We start from the raw sequence: 21,588 nt of genomic DNA, 5'->3' as shown, positions 1-21,588 counted from the left end.
CCAGTTTTTCTAGTCTCGTCCCAAGCAAGGTGACAGCTGAGACGAGCACCATGTCTGTCTTTGACCCCATGTATGTATGCGAGTGTGACGGCACCAACAATCCTACTGTCCGTAGCTTCCCGTGAGGGATGGAGCCCGGTCACACTCATACAAACACACATCCCAGTGTTGTCAACATCCCACGGCCCTACAGCTGTTTGGAGGGAGAGGTTTATTTCCAAACACAGCAGACAGACCTCTCTGAGGACAGGAGAAGAAGAGGAGAGGGTAGCTGCGGAGGGGAGTGGGTCTGTATGAGTATGTGAAGGAGCTGTTCCTTCCTCTAAGAAGCATTCCTTACCCCTGGGATGCAAAGCTCTTGTAACTGCTGCAGCACCGAGAGGGAACGCCCAGAGAGGAATTCTCAATTCTCTAATTCTCAAATTCAGTCCTGAGCTACAAAGAGAGTAGAGAGCCACGTGATTGAGTCATGAGCTAGAGAGCCACTGGATCTACTGGGGATTATGTTTAAGCAAAAGACCCTTCTGGGTATGAGAGAAGATCGATGTTGAGGTCTTCAGATCCATGAATGCATTAAACTTCACTGACGGTTTGACCACAAAGCACAAACTTCAGCTCTGCAGTGTAGCCTATACTCTTCTACTGTGACCATCCCTGGCTTCAGCCCATGCTGGACTCTGGGGTGTGGTGGGGGGAGAGGGTGGCTGTGGTTTCCTCTCTCTCGTTGTGAAAAAATCCACGCATACAAACACACTCTGAGTGATGATGTCATCACTGTCCCTGGACGGTGCCAGTTCTGGGCAGGGAAGCACAGCGACTAACCACAGATCTCTTCACTGTCAACGAGAACCAGCGTTTCTCTCTCTCTCTCTCTTTGTGTGTGTGTGTGTTGGTCTGTCTGTGGCTTATAGTCAACCCAGAATTAGGCCTATATCCCTCGCCTTCAATTACAGCCTGTCACTGTGGCCATGGTGGAATGAAGAGGCTATAGTTAGACTTTATTAGCCTATTAGCTACTGCAGTGGATGGATGCTGGTTGTTTTCCATCCCTTTGTGTGCCTGCCACTGGGTATCCTGCGGCTGTCAAATGTGTCTGTAGCCACACCCTGTCCAGCCCTTGCATGATTGACAGCTGTTAACCAGTGGTGCCAGTTAACAGTGACAATGCCTGTAAAAGTAAAAATAAAAATAGATGTGTGAGGTGTTGCCACCAAGCATGCCTAGCTAGGGATGGGTGGTACAGGTTGGTTTTGATATCATCATTTGCTATTGATGTGCTGTAACTACTCAAAAGTACTTTGATCTAGATCAGGCCATTATCAACTATAGTGCAACCATTGTTCCCTTATTTTTTTCAGGCGAATTTTAGTTCTGCTGAGAGCAAACTTGAATGTTGGGAAAATTCTGTGCAACTTCAAGTGCACGTTTACTGTTAACACCGGAGGCTCTACCCGCTTTCAGTTAGTTAACAGTGGCCAAGTAGGCTACTGTGGCTATTTGATCATAATGTAGACCTACCACTGTGGCCTACCATCAAAAACAATGGAGAATATGTATCCCATAACATTTTAACATGGAAATAGCTGTTCTATCTCTTGTAGGAAGTAATCACTCCCCTATTGCTGACTACAAATGATGTATAACTGGGCTAATAACTCACTAACTAGCAAAGGATATGAACAAAATGTGCACACGTGGCTACATGCAGCTTTGCTTTGATCTCAAAACAAGCGCATCTACTCAAGACCACAGCTGTAAATACAGTCCAGTTTGAAGTAACCTCCACAGATCCATATAGGCCTACTGTAGCTCTGATTGGCTATGCCGCACCAGTCTGTGTAGAGTACGGGCTGAGTCGTACGCAACAGAACACAATTGCCACAGTAAAGGGAAACGTTGATAGGGTTAACTAAACAGGGAAAACTCTAGAAGGTTGAGTGTAGTTCAGTCTTGTGCTTCTCTCCGTGGGCTTGTATTTATTCTGTGCTCTGAGCGACTGTCGGGGCTACTGCGCCATGCAGAGGACCCATGCCAAACAATGGAGCCATTCTACTTCATATCACCAGGCTTTGGGTCACTAGTTAAGTGGGTGGCGTACTGTCACTGCTACCGAAGTTGTCATTGTGTGTTCATCTCAGTGGGGAAGTGCTTGGGCTTAATTCTTCTCTCAGCTCTGTCTGGGGAAATGTGGCGTGTAATTGTGACATTGCGATTCGGACACCAAGTCTCTAGCTGTGGCGGTGGCATTTTGTGACAGACCACCCTCAGGCTCACAGTTTGACACCAGGGTAGGGACACAATCGAGTCAGGGAGCTGCAAGACACGCAACACCCCACTGCGACACCCAAGGTTGTGGGAAGTCAAGAGCTGAGTGAAACTAAGTTAAAAGTGTCTATGAAAAACTTAGAATCAGCTCTCCGTGTGTCTGAATGGATCCTCAGTTGAAGTTATCTAACCACCACTAAAGTGTCTGCCTCTCTCATGTCAGGAGTTAAGAATGTGTCAATGTGGAACTTACAATGATTTACTACACTACAGTACACGAGGCATCACTATTCCTTGTCTCCTGTCCCCACCTCTAGCCTCAGTGTAGCAGAGTGGTGTGGTCCATTGTTACTGAACTCTTCTAAAACCACCACCTTTATTTTCTGCCTCAGTGCCTCTGTCATCTCTCTGTCCCTGCTCAAGGCTGCTGAGGATGGGCTGTTCCTTCTCCTCCATTACGAGAAAGCACTACACCTTTTTAAGTGCAGATCTACATCTGTCTGCCCCTCTCGCCCTATCTCTTTCTTCACCCCCCCCCATCTCCCTCCCTCTTTCTGCCCTACACCCCACCCCCCCCTCTCTATGGGAGACCGGGGTAGAGAATTAACTGGACCCATAAATCCACCCCAGGGGATGCTGGGTAATGAGACGACACTAATGACCACCTCCAGGTTGTTTTGATGCTAGAGCACATAACCCTTTCAATGCCTTGAAGGATGTTTTGTTGTCATGGATATGTAGCTGTGTCTAGCACCTGAAAGAATATCCTCTTGATGGACAATAAACTTTGTCATTATCAATGTTCATAATTTGTTTCCATATGGAAGTGGTGTGATATAGATTTGAAATACAAGTCAAGCTGGATGTGAAGTCAGACGAAGGCTCAACACTTTACAACCTCACTTCCTGTGATCAGTCAGTACTTCCTGTCCCGACTAGGGCCTGTTAGTTCAGCAGACTCGGGGCTCTGTCCCCATCCGGCTCCACAGATGTCCCATGTCAGTTTGAGGCCACCTCTGGCCCTATTTGAGCCTCCATTTCCCCAGGCTTTCAGTCGACCCGGACATTCCTTGGAACCCCCAAAGAAGTGGCCCCAGCAGCCCTTGCCAAGCCTCTCCCCTCCGTCCCCGCACCAGAGAGGGGCCTGGCTATAAATATACCCCAGCTCGATTCCCATGGCCCGTACTGAGGTCCCAGCAGTCACCAAGCAGGCTAGGGGGTGGGGGGGTACCACCAGGCTTGAACCAGAGAAGCCACCATCCTGCTCAAGCTATGAGGTCCGTAAGTCCTCTGCGGTGTAAATGTCTAGGTCAATTTCTTTCTTTTTTTGAAGGACGAGCCTTAAAACATGTCTGCTGTCCATTTATTCTTGTTGACATGCAGTATGTTGGGTAGTTTTCTGACAGTTTTTGGAGCTGCAGAGAAAGCGGATGTCTGGTCTGCGTTACCCTCATCTATTCTGGGTTGAGCTGAATTCTCTTCTCTAGAGTTGGATTTGTTATGTAGCTGCATTTTCGCACACATGCTAAATTCCAGTAACTTCTAGATTTGGGTTAAAGTGGGTTTTGGGGGAATCCTTTTCAATCCCAGCAACTAATGTTTACTGCAAACCAACAACAAACACATTCTTTGCATGCATGCTCTAGGCTCTCATTCTTTCTGACAAACTCCCAGTATATATGCCATTGCTGAGTTCTATATAGGATGAATTCCCATGTAAGCTGTGTATTACAGAGTGAATTAGATGGGAGGATTGATTGACTGTTGTGAGTGCTGAGATTTGAGGCTCCGAAACAGACACCCAATCCTGTCAGTCTGCCTTATGGGGATGTAGTAAGTGACAACACTAACTACAACGCTGCTCTCTGCAGTCTAACATCCAGACAGACTGAGTCACTTCCTGTCAGTCTGAGACAGTGGTATATCTGATCTGCAGTATGTTAACTACACATGACCTGTCTGTGAGATCCTGTTTAAGCTAATAAGACTGGCTGAGACAGATTTGTGAAGCAGTTGGTGTAGAACCATTACTGACATCTCTCTGGTTGTTCATGAGCCAAACAATGTTTCTAACATGTAATTGCTACACAAAGATCCCTCAATGGAGTGTGACAATGACCTCTGAGAATTTTTCTTTCGTCTCAGCCTCTCGGGAATAAACCTCAACAACAAACCCAAGTCTGGCGTGTGTGTGTGTGTGTGTGTGTGTGTGTGTGTGTGTGTGTGTGTGTGTGTGTGTGTGTGTGTGTGTGTGTGTGTGTGTGTGTGTGTGTGTGTGTGTGTGTGTGTGTGTGTGTGTGTGTGTGTGTGTGTGTGTGTGTGTGTGTGTGTGTGTGTGTGTGTGTGTGTGTGTGTGTGTGTGTGTGTGTGTGTGTGTGTGTGTGCACGAGATGCGGTAACAGGTGGCGCTTCCGGAATCAGCACGACGGCAAGGCTTAATGCTACCCAGCTGCAGCCACACCCCTAACCACTTCCAGATGCACCAGGTCAGCATATGGAAATGCCAGGCGAGAAGGATGGAGGATAATCAAGAGAATGATAAGAGGAGAAAAGTGGATGATAGACAAAAAGAGTAACAAGCAGATGAAGAGCATGAAGGAGAGGAGAGTAGGAAGGAGGGACTACACCAACTAAGCCACTGGCATCCAGTGTGCCTAGACTGAACCAAACCACTAGTTACTCAATAGTCATTCCATCCCACCCATCAGAGACCGAGAGAGAGACAGGAGGGCAGCTCCTGCATGGTGACGATTTAGAGGCTTGGTGTAGTAGCTGTAGCATGGAATGCGGTAGCGTGCTGTGACATGATGACAGGAGGGAGGTAGGGGTGATGGGAAAAGAGTGTAGACGGCACCATTTTTGTATGGGAACATTAGGATGTGATGTCTTGGTGGCGCTACTACATTTAATAGTCATAACATGTTGTCTTCAATGCGATGACACTGGTATTGGAGGCTAGACTGATTCACAGGCCAGCCACAGAACTCCCATGGAGTATCAGCCCAGTGAAGTGTGTAGGGGGACCGCAGCGGTAGAAGTCAGTCAGTGAGGTGTGTAGGGAGACAGCAGCGGTAGCAATAGTAGAAGTCAGTCAGTGAAGTGTGTAGGGGGACCGCAGCGGTAGAAGTCAGTCATTGAGGTGTGTCGGGAGACAGCAGCGGTAGAAGTCAGTCAGTGAGGTGTGTAGGGAGACAGCAGCGGTAGCAATAGTAGAAGTCAGTCAGTGAGGTGTGTAGGGAGACAGCAGCGGTAGAAGTCAGTCATTGAGGTGTGTAGGGAGACAGCAGAGGTAGAAGTCAGTCAGTGAGGTGTGTAGGGAGACAGCAGCGGTAGCAATAGTAGAAGTCAGTCAGTGAAGTGTGTAGGGGGACCGCAGCGGTAGCAATAGTAGAAGTCAGTCAGTGAGGTGTGTAGGGAGACAGCAGCGGTAGAAGTCAGTCATTGAGGTGTGTAGGGAGACAGCAGAGGTAGAAGTCAGTCATTGAGGTGTGTAGGGAGACAGCAGAGGTAGAAGTCAGTCATTGAGGTGTGTCGGGAGACAGCAGCGGTAGAAGTCAGTCATTGAGGTGTGTGTAAGATCCGTGTTTTTTCCTTTTTGAACGGCCGCCCTTTGAAACTTCAAGCTGTTACACTACCCTCCCTGTCATTTAGACACAGCCAAAATAAACAGGAGACCCCAGCATCTCTACACACACCCCCACACACACACATCCCTCTCTCCCACACACACACACACACACACACACACACACACACACACACACACACACACACACACACACACACACACACACACACACACACACTCTGTACCACACACACACACACACCACTCCATCCCAGTCACTCAAACACACGGCTCATAAAACTGCACCTGGTCCTAGCCTGGCTCCATTACACATGGGATAGATCACCCACACTGTTTACATCTAGTCCAATACTGTATCCCTGCATGTACTGCTGTAGGTTTGTCTCAATACTGTATCCCTGCATGTACTGCTGTAGGTTTGCCTCAATACTGTATTCCTGCCTGTACTGCTGTAGGTTTGTCTCTACTGTATCATTGCCTGTACTGCTGTAGGTTTGTCTCTACTGTATCCCTGCCTGTACTGCTGTAGGTTTGTCTCTACTGTATCCCTGCCTGTACTGCTGTAGGTTTGTCTCTACTGTATCCCTGCCTGTACTGCTGTAGGTGTGTCTCACTGTATCCCTGTCTGTTAGGGTTGACCCCAATTAGTTGACTGGCTGATTGTTTTGCTGTTGGTCAACCGAGATTGTTTTAGTCGCTCAGTAACAAATATGTTTTTATGCTTTTGATCCGAAAATGTGATTGATGATTGGAAGCTCCATATGGAGGGTGTGATGCAATTGCAGAGCCTCCAGAGGCCAAATGGAGCTCTGTACCACACCGCCATGCGCCTCCCAAATGTTTTAACAATGCGGAGGGCTCCGTACAGCTCTGCATTGACATGATTGGTTGACGGTAGGTGGGGACAGAATGTAGAAAACACTCACTTTTTTGACAACCGCTCTGCACTGCTCTGCGAAGTGCAAGAAGTATGAATTCCCTAACTTCTGCTGAGGCCATATCACCATAAATGTTGTATGGCCAATGCAGACTTCGGATTGACCATGCGCTCAGATGCACAATGCACTCTCTCCAGAATGCACTCTCTCCAGAATGCGCACATTCATTGTTTCATAACTTGTGTGAATTGTTTGCATTTGATTGTTAGTGTCTACCAATTCCCCATTACATATCACCAGTAATACATGCACTGTTCATTCCAATCATTTCTAATCTACAATGTTTGTTACTTTGGTTATGGTAATTTCTGTTAAAGCATTCAATATTATTATTCCGGGCTTCACCTCAAACAGCGAGCAAATGAGAATTACAATAGTTCCTCAATGTATTTAAAAAGTCTTTCCAGCTCTCTCCCTTCCAATAACCACTCGGCGTGAAAGGGGAAAATGTCATGCTTTGATCTAGTGGAAACGTCATAAAATAGGCCTACCTGATTTCTTCTTACTTTGCTTGACTTGGACTGAAATGGGTTCAGGTACTCATTGTGGGTGCTGGAACTGTTTTATATTTAGGTGCAGGAGCTCCACAGTACTTTTGAGCTAATATTATATAAGAGGAACAGGAGCTCAATCAGAACATTTTGAGGTGCCGGTACTCAGCCCCAGTGAGCTCCTGCCCAAGTCCAGCACTGATTCTTATCCCTTGCATAAATAGCCTACAGCTGTGTCTGTCCCGAGCTCACTATTGGGAAACTCTGAGGGCCCAGAATATTTTATACAATGTTTCAAGTTCATTGGCTGCACATGGCTTGTCTGCAATGTGATTTATAGGATATTTATTTTTATCAGGATGTTTAATTCTTGGAGGCTGCAATGTTTTTATTTGTTGGCTCTATGTAGGCTATTTTTACATGGTTGGCAATGCAATAGAAGTTACTCTTTAGGTTTGCATAATTTTCATATAGAATTTTGATTAACCACATTACAATGATTTTGAGCTATGGAGACGTTTCATTTATAATAAACTTTTTCACATTTGCTTTTGAAAACCATAACTGGCACACAGATTGGTAGATATGGTACGATAAATTGGCATTTGACATGAAAGGTTGCCAACTCCTTGTGTAGCCTATTACAGGCAACACAAGGAGAGTAATGGCAGAATCTGCGAAAGCCAGCAGGAGAGGGAGGAGAACAGTTGGGTCAGGTTAATGTTTTCCCTCTCTTTCCCTGCTTATCTAGATCTCTGGCACCCTCTTGAGGCTTGTGTCTTATTTCATCAAACCATAAGCTTTAAGCATCAGACAAGCTCAATGCATATAGTTGATTTTATTCGAACACCAGTTGTGTCTATATATGGCAAAAATACGATCGATTGGTTGAAAGAACATGTTTTTTTGTGTTTATTTTTGGTGGGGGGGGGGCAGCCCTACTGTCTAAGGTTCAGTATTACAAATCCACAGACAGCCTCATACACACAGACAAACCTACAGTAGTACAGACAGGGATACAGTATTGAGACCAACCTACAGTATGGCTGTCCCCAACAACAACAATCTATATACAGTTGAAGTTTACATACACTTTGATTGGAATCATTAAAACTCGTTTTTCAACCACTCCACAAATTTCTTTTTAACAAACTATAGTTTTGGCAAGTCAATTAGGACATCGACTTTGTGCATGACAAGTCATTTTTCCAACAATTGTTTAGACATTCACTGTATCACAATTCCAGTTGGTCAGAAGTTTATATACACAGTTTACTGTGCCTTTTAAACAGTTTAGAAAATTCCTGAAAATGATGTCATGGCTTTAGAAGCTTGACATCACTTGAGTCAAAGTAGAAGTTCAAATTGTTTGGCTACAGACCTGGATCGTAGGACAGAACTCTGCAGGCTGTCTTTGCGGTAGATTGCAACACTGCCCCTTTTAGCCGTTCTATCTTGTCTGAAAATGTTGTAGTTAGGGATGAAAATTTCAGATTTTCTGGTGGTCTTCCTAAGCCAGGATTCAGACACGGCTAGAACATGTGGGTTGGCAGAGTGTGCTGAAGCAGTGAATAAAACAAACTTAGGGAGGAGGCTTCTAATGTTAACATGCATGAAACCAAGGCTATTACGGTTACAGAAGTCATCAAAAGAGAGCGCCTGGGGAATAGGAGTGGAGCTAGGCACTGCAGGGCCTGGATTCACCTCTACATCACCAGAGGAACAGAGGGGGAGTAGGATAAGGATAAGGGTATGGCTAAAAGCTATGAGAATTGGTCGTCTAGAACTTCTGGAACCGAGTAAAAGAAGGTTTCTGGGGGGCGATAAAATAGCTTCAAGGTATAATGTACAGCCAAAGGTATGGTAGGATGTAAATACAGTGGAGGTAAACCTAGATATTGAGTGATGATGAGCGAGATATTGTCTCTAGAAACACCATTGAAACCAGGTGATGTGAGTGGTGGAACTGAATGGTTGCAAATTCATTAAAAATCCTACAATGTAATTTTCTGGATTTTCTTTCTCATTTTGTCTGTAATAGTTGAAGTGTACCTATGATAAATTACAGGCCTCATCTTTAAGTGGGAGAACTTGCACAATTTGTGGCTGACTAAATACTTTTTTGCCCCACTGTAAAGCTGAAATAAATCTCTCTACTATTATTCTGACATTTCACATTGTTAAAATAAAGTGGTGATCCTAACTGACCTAAAGATGGGTACTTTTTACTGGGTTTAAATGTCAGGAATTGTGAAACATTTAGTTTTAAATGGAGGTGTTTTAAATGTCACTGTATATGAAGTTCTGACATGCCATCATTTGAAACATTTAGTTTTAAATGTATTTGACTTTTGACAATGGGTGACATTTTGTAAATCTTCCTTAGACAGATTCAACTGTGTTTGTATATGCACAAGGAACAGGAATTTGATCTGCTCCTTCTGGCTACTGTTCTATTCATCTGTAATAACAATACATACAGTATCTTTCGTTAGCCTTATGTGAGTAAGGAGGACCACATTGCAGTTGTTTTACCTGTCCTGTGTCTGTCCCAATGTCTGATTTGAAAATATGAATCCAAAGAAATGTCCAGTCACTTTTCTCAATTTGTGTGATGGAGCCAGCGACATATTGTGATTTGCGTGTGTTTTGGTAGTGAGTGACTGGGGTGCAGAACAACACTCAGTGAATTCACATGAGTTGATGTTGATTCTTCAAAGGTTCGTCGAAGGGTACAGATAGGACGCGGACCATGGATGCCCAGTCCTGGGTTTACATTTTTAAACACCTACTAAAGACATTTTTCAACTAATTGTGTCCTCATTTGAACCAGTAAAACTTCTTAAACATCTTCCATCTCTCTTTTTAGAGTCATTTAAGGGGAGCTGGGAAAACATCCGGGCAGGAGACCGACTGCTAGGTCTAGGGTCAGAGTAGCGGTGACCTCTCTATCAAAGAACGGGTCCCGGAGTTCACCTAACTATGATGTTCTCTCTGGTCTCCAATTCAATGTCCTCTCCAGTCAGTTTCAAAGGGAATGTCTTAGGATAGACAAATGATAAGTGTTTGACAAATAGCTTGACAGAAAATGATTGAAACTTAAACCTGGTCTGAAGAAGACTGAAGAATGTGCTTGCTTATAGACAGGTTGGTGGGTAAGCAACAAAACCGACGCATGCTGAAATATGGGGCAAAACAGACTGGGTTGACTTAGATTGTTGACATGTAAGCAATAGTTTCCAATGTTTATTAAAAACATAAATAAAGTTGCACAATGAGCACTTGTCTCTCAAATACATCGTTAGGTAGTTAGCTAACCAACAACTAACACATTTGTCATATTAGCAAAGACGTTAATTCAGTCAAACGCAACAAAAACATGATATCAAGAACAAGATCAAAAGAGCCACTTGGCTATTTCTTGTCTTTGTTGCTAGCGATCTGGCCATCCATAACAGCACACTGATTTCCCATACGTAGAATGTATGCACGCATGACTGTAAGTCGCTTTGGATAAAAGCGTCTGCTAAATGGCATATATATTTCAGCCCCTTTTTGAAGTGTGCGCATAGTTTTCATGACATTGTCAGCTCACCCTCTTTCCTCAGAATGTACCGTGTGTGACAACATTAGCTGCAGTACCCTCTTACAGTGGCATGATTTCCACCATCCATGAATCTCAAATCAAATTTTATTGGTTACATATACATTTACCAGATGCTATTGCGAATGTAGCGAAATGCTTGTGTTCCTAGCTCCAACAGTGCAGTAATATCTAACAATACACAAATATAAAAGTAAAATAAATATTAGGACGAGCAACGACGGAGTAGTATTGACTAAAATACAGTATATACATACATATGAGAGAAGTAAAGTAGTACGTAAACATCAGTGACTAGTGTTCCATTATTAAAGTGGCCAGTGATTCCATGTCTATGTATATAGGGCAGCAGCCTCTAAGTTGCATGTTTGAGTAACCGGGTGGTAGCCGGCTAGGGATGGCCATTTAAGTCTGATGGACTTGAGAGAGAAGCTGTTTTTCAGTCTCTTGGTCCAAGCTTTGATGCATCTGTACTGACCTCGCCTTCTGGATGATAGCAAGGTGAACAGGCCGTGGCTTGAGTGGTTTAATCTTTTTGGCCTTCCTGTGACGACAGCAGATGCTGTAGGTGTCCTGGAGTGCAGGCAGTGTGACGCGTTGGGCAGACGGTACCACCCTCTGGAGAGCCCTGCGGTTTCGGAAGGTGCAGTTGGCATACCAGGCGGTGATACAGTCTGACAGGATGCTAATAATTGTGCGTCTGTAAAAGTTTGAGGTTCTTAGGGGTCAAGCCAAATTTCTTCAGCCTCATGAGGTTAAAGAGGCGCACTGGTGCGCCTTCTTCACCACACTGTCTGTGTGGGTGGACCATTTCAGATTGTCAGTGATGTGTATGCCGAGGAACTTGAAGCTTTCCACCTTCTCCACTGCTGTTCCATCGATGTGGATAGGGGGGTGCACCCTGTGCTGTTTCCTGAAGTCCATGATCATCTCCTTCATTTAGTTTACTTTGAGGGAGATGATATTTTCCTGGCACCACTCTGCCAGGGCCCTCACCTCCTTCCTGTAGGCTGTCTTGTCATTGTTGGTAATCAGATCTACTACCGTTGTGTCGTCTGCAAACTTGACTGAATTTGAGGCATGCGTGAACGGGGAGTCCAGGATGGGGCACCCTTTTTGGGCCCCTGTGTTGACGATCAGCGAAGTGGAGGCGTTTCCTACCTTCACCATCTGGGGGTGGCCCAGGACCCAGTTGCAAAGGGCGGGGTTCAGATCCAGGGCCCCGAGCTTAATGACGAGCTTTGAGGGTACTATGGTGTGCTGAGCTATAGTCAATGAATAGCATTCTTACATAGGTATTCCTCTTGTCCAGATGGGATAGGGCAGTGCGATGGCGATTGCATTGTCTGTGAATCTATTGGGGCGGTAAGCAAATTGAAGTGGGTCTAGGGTAGATTTTGAAATTCAATGGAGACTCATATTGTATTGTTAAAATCATTTTGCAGGGGCCTCCCGAGTGGCGCAGCAATCTGAAGCGTGATTACAGATCCGGGTTCGATCCCAGGCTGTGTCACAGCTGGCCGTGAGTGGGAGACCCATGAGGCGGCCGCACAATTGTCCCAGCGTCATTCGGGTTTGGCAGGCTGAGATTTTCTTGTCCCATCGCGCTCTAGCGACTCCTGTGGTGTGGTGGGCCGGGCGCAATGCATGCTAACACAGTCGCCAGGTGTACGGTGTTTCCTCCGACACATTGGTGCGGCTGGTTTCCGGGTTAAGTGGACATTCTGTCAAGAAGCAGTGCTGCTTGGCTGGGTCGTGTTTCGAAGGACGCATGGCTCTCAACCTTCGCCTCTCCTGAGTCCGTATGGGAGTTGCAGCGATGGGACAAGACTACCAATTACCAATTGGATACCATGAAATTGGAGAGAAAAGGGGTAAGAAGCATGGATTCCAATTGTTCAGACCAGTGTTGAATAGACCTTAGCATGGGTACTTCTTGTGAGTTTCTGCCTATATGAAGGGAGGCACAAAATGGAGTCGTTATCTGATCTGGGCCTTGTAGGCTGCTCAAAGGTGAGTAGCAGTGATCTAGTGTTTTTCCTAAGCGAGTACTACTGTCAATGTGTTGGTTGAACTTCATTAGCTTTTTTTCTCTAATTTGCTTTAAGTTCTTCAGCTACAATAAATGCTGCCTCAGGCAATGTGGTTTCCAGTTTGCATAAAGTCCAGGGTAGTTCTTTGAGGGCCATCGTGGTATCGGCTTGAGGGGCAATATACACGGCTGTGCCTATAACCGAAGAGAATTCTGTTGGGAGGCAATATGGTCTGCATTTGATTGAAGTATTCTAGGTCGGGTGAACCAAATGACTTGAGTTTCTGTATGTTATCACACCATGAGTAGTTAATCATGAACCATACACCCCGCCTTCCTTCTTCCTGGAGAGTTCATTATTCCTGTCTGCGTGATGAGAACCCAGCTGGAACCCACTATTAGTAATGCCTGTTACGGGGGTGCACACAGGGTGATCTTATTGCTACTGCTGTGATCAATTATTCATTATCATTGCATCCTGCCTTGGTATTGTTCTGTAGATTGCACAGCAGGGTGTTTGTTTTAAAACCAACCCAAAAAAGTGTGTGTGCACGCACAAACTGTGTTGGGATGCCCAGAGTGAATGGTAATCAGAGAGAGAGCTTTCCCAATCTACCCAGCTTTGCTTGTTGTAAGCCCCTTGTAAGTCACTAATTCCAAGAGGACTTTGGGTAAACCATACCCCTCCTTCTCCCCTCTGTTCCCCTTAGCAGGGGGGCTCAGCAGCACCATGAATTCATACTACAGGTAGAGATCCAGGGAAATTGGAACCCTCGCTCACACACATCCTGAGATTTGTGAAACTTGAAACACATCTACACCCACGCACCCAAACACACATCCCTTAGTGGTGTCATCAGTAGAGTAAGAGGGGATCTGACTAACTCCAGTCTCTCTTGATGAGATGGACTGAAGAGGGTTCGGATGAGACGCTTTAGTCTGGTTTGGTGTGTCATCTTCACAACTAGAAATGACCCTGAGGTATAGCCCTGCTGTTGATCCTGTGTGTGTGTGTGTGTGTGTGTGTGTGTGTGTGTGTGTGTGTGTGTGTGTGTGTGTGTGTGTGTGTGTGTGTGTGTGTGTGTGTGTGTGTGTGTGTGTGTGTGTGTGTGTGTGTGTGTGTGTGTGTGTGTGTGTGTGTGTGTGTGTGTGTGTGTGTGTGTGTGTGTGTGGATAAGTTGACATGGAACTGTCAATTTCTTGAGATGGCAGGAAAAGAAGGTAAGGTTGGTTGGCAGAAGTCAAGCAAATGATGTCCCGTCTGCATTTGATTTATGCCCTGACCATTTGGTATGGTGGTGTTAGGCTCATAACACTCTCAGCTCACTCTGTCATACTTCTACTGAATGGCTCAGTTAAAATTATTGCTGGATATACACATGCGCGCACGCACACACACACCTGCCTTTTGTTTGTGAATGCCTTCGGTGTGCAAGTGTACTATACACACATCTCAATTACTGTATTTCAAGAAACTCTGGAATTTTAAGTGTTCTGGAATGTCCTCTATTGTTCCTCCACCATGGAAACAGGATTAAGTTTTCTATGAGCAGAGATGTAAATGGAATGCCCTAAGTGTCTTACTGCAGCACAACTCTCCTCTGCCAGAGAGGAATGCAGTGAGACGCCACTCCACCTGTTCCACTGCTGTCACGATGATGGAAGACTGGCACCAGCCCATCTACGATATCTATGTAACCATTGAATGTGACCAGTCAGTGTTGAGTACAGAATGAAACCCAACTGGCAAGCCATAGAAGTTTGACACATGACTGAGGAGGAGGGTCTATACTGTGTGTGTTTTCATCCCATGACCACAGGGGAGAGTGGATTACTGATTGTGGGTTAGGAATGACAGTTTGGTTCGGTCAATGGGTCGTTCTTTAAAGGATAGTAAGGCGCAGCTCTTCTAAAAATGACCCCTGTGGACATTTTGAAACGATTACTTTTTCTTGTTGGGACATTGTTCTCTCTCGGAATAGTTGCACCATGAGTGGGCCTGGAGAGAACCCTGGCACTGCATAACATCACATCATAAGACTGCATGTCAAACACACATTACACAAACAAAGCAAACCTCATAATTACCAAGATTCCTGTGTGGTTCCAAGAAGAAGTTAAATATGTTTATTCTGTCACAAAATTAGGTATATTTTTGTGTTAACAGTTTTGGAAGTTTTTCTGGTCCAAAAACAGACTGTGAATATGGCCCCATGGTTGTTTTGGCACATTTTGCTATGACAAGTTAAACATCTTTGGGCAAGTTGAACTCATTTAACAGTTGCTTCTGTTTCACATAGGTCTACCCTCTAGCTATTATTCTATGGCTGTTTTCAGAATACCTTTTGGCAGTGTTAAGTTCTTCTGCCTTTGACGTGAGGCACAAAGCCCTCTGCGAGCCCTCTCTCTCCTGCCCTCTTTGACCATGACACTTTAGCTTTAAGCGGCAGCTGTATAAGAGTGACCGCGAGGCAGCATTTGGAGCAGATTTGGAGTGAAGTAACAGGATGGATTTTCTCCTTCCGTTTGCCTGCTCTCTTCTCCCTGCTTGCGCCGGGACTGACTTGGCCCATCGTGCCAGGTCTGCTTGGGACTGAGTGAGAGGCTTGCTCAAACTCTAACGTCTGGACTTTAAACTATTAATAGAGTTAAAGCCTGAGAATTCAGACTGAGGTCAGCAGCATTGAGATTCCTGCTCCAACAAAGAAGGAGATCCATCCACTTTTATATGATATGATGCATTGTTTTAAATAGTTGAGTTATTAATACATGAACTTTTACTGATAATGTTGTAGGACCCATTTTTTGCTAGTAGGCAGAAATGCCCCCTACAACAATGGCTTCATAGATGAAAGACAACGGAATCCACACCGGTTTCACACGTTATCCATCCGTCAGTAAAGGAGCTACAGTGCATTTGGAAAGTATTCAATGACAAAAAAAAAGTTTAAGACATTTTTGCAAATGTATAAAAGACATACCTTTACATCAGAACCTTTGCTATGAGACTCGAAATTGAGCTACAGTGCATCCTGTTTCCAATCATCATTCTTAATGTTTCTACAATGGAGTCCACCTGTGGTAAATTCAATTGATTGGACATTGTCACGTAGACTGGGCCAGAAGGCTAAACTGAAAAACCTAACCTCTATCAAAAAAAAAAGATGGCGGAGCCGCAAAAGTACTTCTGTACTTCAGGGTGTTTATTTACATAGTGAATCCCGAAGAAAAACAACAGTACTGCCATCCAAAGTATCCATTATGGGGACAGCTTAAAAACAATGCTGCCCCATCGACAGCTCAATCCCAAAATGGCTCCCCTTGAACGAAAGAGAGGCTCATTTTGTAGGGGAAGCCCCTCTCATCAGAACATATCATCACTAATTAAGCAATTACCTATTCGAAGCCTACATTTCCCATTCAGCTAAACATACTGAAGTATATACATTGTAACATGTTTTTCATGACACAATATGTCAATATAACATTTACAAAATCACATCACTACTGACATGGTGTCATTCAAAATGCCATTTAGGCCATTCGGGACAAGCACTACAAAATCAAAGATAGGGATGTTAACTTGTGTGTCGACCCACATTGTTAACGTAGCTGATAACGGAGCAGGGAGGCTCGCTGAATGTGTGTGTGTTAGTGTACCAAATGCTGCCCGCAGCCAGTGATGGACTTCTCTATCAGACATGATTGGGAAAGGCACACCTGTCTAAGGTTCCACAGTTGACAATCGGGGGAGAAGGGCCTTGGTCAGGGAGGTGACCAAGAACCTGATGGTCACTCTGACAGAGCTCCAGAGTTCCTCTGTGGAGATGGGAGAACCTTCCAAAAGGACAACCATCTCTGCTGCACTCTACTAATCAGGCCTTTATGGTAGAGTGGCCAGGCGAAAGCCACTCTTCAGTAAAAGGCACATGACGGGTGTCCCATACAGGTGTCCCATTGCACTCTAGCACCTCCTCGTGGTGGACCGGGTGCCTGCAAGCTGACTTCGGTCGCCAGCTGGACGGTGTCTCCTCCGAAACGTTGGTGCGGCTGGCTTCCGAGTTAAGCGAGCAGTGTGTCAAGAAGCAGTTTGGCTTGGCAGGGTTGTGTTTCGGAGGACGCATGGCTCTCGACCTTCGCCTCTCCCGAGTCCGTAGGGGAGTTGCAGCGATTGGACAAGACTAACTACCAATTTGGATATCCTAAAAAAGTGGTAAAAGTAAAAAATAAAAATAAAATTAAATGGATATGCAATAGGTCAGGCCCTATTAGTCACTTGCATGCAAAGCATACATGTCACGTAAAGAGAGCTAAGGTTGAGGGAATTGGAAGTGTTCCTAAACAAATGAGGGATTTTGGTAAAAGCTTTTGACAGAAATGGCTGTAATTATATTGCTGCTTTAACACAGACAGCACTATACACACTGAAGTGTGGTGGTTGCTGCAGCAGGGAGGAGAGGGGGACATCAGGTGCTATTCAGTCACTCGCTGTCTTTTTTTTTTTAACACAGCAAGTCTGAGCCAGGTGGCACAATCAAATCAATTGTGGTCGGACTCCCTCTAGTCATAATTATTTCATCGAACAGTTCCCTTAAAGCATCAGACAAGCTCAGTGCATATAGTTGATTTGATTAAAACACTCAGGATGCGTCTATGGATTTTTATTTATTTAGACCAATCGATTGGTTGAAAGAACAGACAACTCTGTCGACCCAAGATTATTTTTAGTCGGGGACAGCCCCAGGTTGATCATACTGTTTCCCTGAACTGGATTTGTTTGTACAATACAGTGCTATCCTTCAGTTGCCTCATCCCTTTGAAGACCAGCTAACCCCAGTTACCCTTTGTGAAATAACCCCAGCACTTTGTCAAGTGAATTATTATTATTATATCTGACGGTAGAGCTTAGCACTACTGTAAGACCCTGTGCATTTTTCCAAGGTCTTTTGGTAAGAAAATATGACATCTGTAACTGAAAAAAATCCTGAATGTTGGCAAACTGTTCCAACTTAATCGCTTTAACCCTGCCAAAACAGCTTGTTAAAACACATTACATTTTAATAATGGAAAGAACACTCGTAGACACCCTCAGATCTTACTGCTGGAACTGCCCTCATTACCACAGACACTATTGTAGTCGTTTAATCTTACGAGGTAGGATGGCACTTCATTTATTTTGCTTTATAAAATAGTTGTGGTTCTCTTGATATGTTGCCCTGCTGTTGGAGAATATTGCTTCATGTCTTTGGCTATGAACAGTGTTATGCTAATAAGACAAGGGCTGCTTTGTCAGTATTTTTCTACTGGAAATGGAGAACTGTGATACTGACAGAATACAGGCAAATGGACACTCACAGCCAGACAGACACCGTCCTGACTATACATGCTCATTTAGGATGAGAGCTTGACCTTTTGAGTTGGTTGAATCAGACATGCCTGCACTCTGTACACAGACAGACGATGCATAATTAAGATGAAAATGTACAAGAAAGAAAGGAGGCACAGCAAGACCTTTTGATTTTCAGTGGTTCCTCATGGTTTTTATCTGTGTCTGAGAGCTCTGTGTTCTCTGGTCAGATTGCCTGTCCTTAACTTTACTTACCAAATTAGAGGTCTGTATCCTTCACAGTTCATTCACCATGTGGCTCAACAACCTTCCAGTTACACCAACCACAATCCACTTAAAGCAGGATCCAGTGCATCTGGGGGATGCAGACATTCAGTGATCATCCTGTTTCCACTCCCTGTAACGATGTGCGATGAGATTCAGAAGCAAGGGAGTGAGAGTTTTAATAAATAAATGAAACCAACACGTACCACAAACAACGAACAGAAACAATGACGCCTGGGGAAGGAACCAAAGGAAGTGACATAAAGGGCAGGTAACCAAGGAGATGAAGTCCAGGTGAGTGTCATTATGCGCGTAATGAGGTTGACAGGTGTGCGCCATTAAGAACATCCGGAGAGGGAGTGACTAATAAAATTTGATATGGAGGGCTGCATCAAATGACCTGGCCTCCACAATCACCTGACCTCAACCCAATTGAGATGGTTTGGGATGATTTGAACAGCAGACTGAAGGAAAAGCAGCCAACAAGTGCTCAGCATATGTGATAACTCCTTAAAGACTGTTGGAAAAGCATTCCAGGTGAAACTGGTTGAGAGAATACCAAGAGTGTGCAAAGCTGTCATCTAGGCAAAGGGTGGCTCCTTTGAGGAATTTAAAATATATTTTGATTTAACACTTCTTTTGGGTTGCTACATGGTTCCATATGTATTATTTCATAGTTTTGACGTCTTCACTATGATTCTTCAATGGGGAAAATATTACAAATAAAGAAAAACCCTTAAATGAGTAGATGTGTCCAAACTTTTGGTGTGTGTGTGTGTGTGTGTGTGTGTGTGTGTGTGTGTGTGTGTGTGTGTGTGTGTGTGTGTGTGTGTGTGTGTGTGTGTGTGTGTGTGTGTGTGTGTGTGTGTCTGTGTGTGTGTGTACTCCGTATGTTTAAGCCATTTGAACAATATACTGTTGAAGTCGGAAGTTTAAATACACTTAGGTTGGAGTCATTGAAACTCGTGTTTCACCCACTCCACAAATTTCTTGTTAACAAACTATAGTTTTGCCAAGTCGGTTAGGACATCGACTTTGTGCATGACAGGTACTTTTTCAAACAATTGTTTAGACAGATTATTTAACTTAGTCACTGTATCATAATTCCACCGGGTTAGAAGTTTACATACACTAAGTTGACTGAAAACAGCTTGAAAAATTCCAGAAAATTATGTATTGGCTTTAGAAGCATCTGATAGGCTAATTGACATCATTTGAGTCAATTGGAGTTGTACCCGTGGATGTATTTCAAGGCCTACCTTCAAACTCAGTGCCTCTTTGCTTGACATAATGGGAAAATCAAAAGAAATCAGCCAAGACCTTAGAAAAAAATTGTAGACCTCCACAAGTCTGGTTCATCCTTGGGCGCAATTTCCAAATGCCTGAAGGTACAACGTTCATCTGTACAAACAATAGTACGCAAGTATAAACGCCAAGGGATCACGCAGCAGTCATACTGCGCTGTCTCCTAGAGATTAATGTTATTTTGGTGCAAAAAGAACACTGTTGTCCCAGAACAACAGCAAAGGACCTTGTGAAGATGCTGGAGGAAACGGGTACAAAGTATCTATATCCATATTAAAATTAGTCCTGTATCGACAACCTGAAAGGCCGCTCAGCAAGGAAGAAGCCACTGCTCCAAAACTGCTCCAAAACTGCCTTCCCCAAAACTATGGCTTGCAAAATAAGAATGTGTTAACTGACTTGCCTGGTTAAATAAAGGTTAAAAAAAAAAAAAACTGCACATGTGGACAAAATTGTACTTTTTGGAGAAATGTCCTCTGGTCTGATGAAACAAAAATAGAACTGTTTGGCCATAATAACCATCATTATGTTTGGAGGAAAAAGGGGGAGGCTTGCAACCCGAAGAACATCATCCCAACCGTGAAGCACAGGGGTGGCAGCATCATGTTGTGGGTGTGCTTTGCTGCAGGAAGCACTGGTGCACTTCACAAAATAGGTGGCATTATGAGGAAGGGAAATTGTGAATATATTGAAGCAACATCTCAAGACATTTGTCCGGAAGTTAAAGCTTGGTCGCAAATGGACAATGACCCCAAGTATACTTCCAAAGTTGTGGCAAAATGGCCTAAGGACAACAAAGTCGAGGTATTGGAGTGGCCATCACAAAGCCCTGACCTCAATCCTATAGAAAATTTGTGGGCTGAACAGAAAAGGCGTGTGCGAGCAAAGTGGCCTACAAACCTGACTCAGTTACACCACCTCTGTCAGGAGGAATGGGTCAAAATTCACCCAACTTATTGTGGGAAGCTTGTGGAACATTTGACCCAAGTTAAACAATTTAATGGCAATGCTACCAAATACTAATTGAGTGTATGTAAACTTCTGACCCACTGGGAATGTGATGAAATAAATAAAAGCTGAAGTAATTCTCTCCTATTCTGACATTTCACATTTCTTGAAATAAAGTGGTGATCCTAACTGACTTAAGACAGAGAATTGTTACTAAGAATTGTGAAAAACTGACAATGTATTTGTTATGCAGGTGAATGAGGACCCAAAAGCGACTTGGCGAAAACAGAGTATTTAATCCAGTAAAGTTACTTTACAAACAAAAGGCATAATACTACTCGTAATGACGAGAACAGACAGGAGACTTGATCAAGAACTGCAGGTTGCCTCGGGAAGGCACTTGAACGTAGCAGACTCAGACACCTGCTCACCACGCAGCATCTGAGGGAAACACGACACGACAGGGCAATACATAGACACAGCACGGTGAACAATAGATAAGGATCCGACAGGGCAGGAACGGAAAACAAGGGAAGAAATAGGGACTCTAATCAGGGGAAAAGATAAGGAACAGGTGTGGGAAGACTAAATGATGATTAGGGGAATAGGAACAGCTGGGAGCAGGAACGGAACGATAGAGAGAGGAGAGAGAGGGAGGGGAGAGAGAGGGATAGAAAAAGGGAACGAACCTAATAAGACCAGCAGGGGGAAACGAACAGAAGGGAAAGCATAATGACAAGACAATCTAAGACAAAACATGACAGTACCCCCCCACTCACCGAGCGCCTCCTGGCGCACTCGAGGA

The 21,588-nt window shown here is 44.4% G+C and overlaps 1 protein-coding gene across 5 annotated transcripts in view; it reads left to right on the top strand.

Annotated features, from left to right (window-relative positions):
- LOC124005291 (septin-4-like) overlaps positions 1–21,588 on the top strand; it is a 72,813-nt gene that overhangs the window by 5,760 nt on the left and 45,465 nt on the right. The window lies entirely within an intron of this gene.

The sequence above is a fragment of the Oncorhynchus gorbuscha genome, linkage group LG19, assembly GCF_021184085.1.
Source record: "Oncorhynchus gorbuscha isolate QuinsamMale2020 ecotype Even-year linkage group LG19, OgorEven_v1.0, whole genome shotgun sequence".
Taxonomy (NCBI): Eukaryota; Metazoa; Chordata; class Actinopteri; order Salmoniformes; family Salmonidae; genus Oncorhynchus; species Oncorhynchus gorbuscha.
The sequence above is the reverse complement of the archived record's forward strand: the minus strand, read 5'-3'. Positions and strand labels throughout refer to the sequence as shown.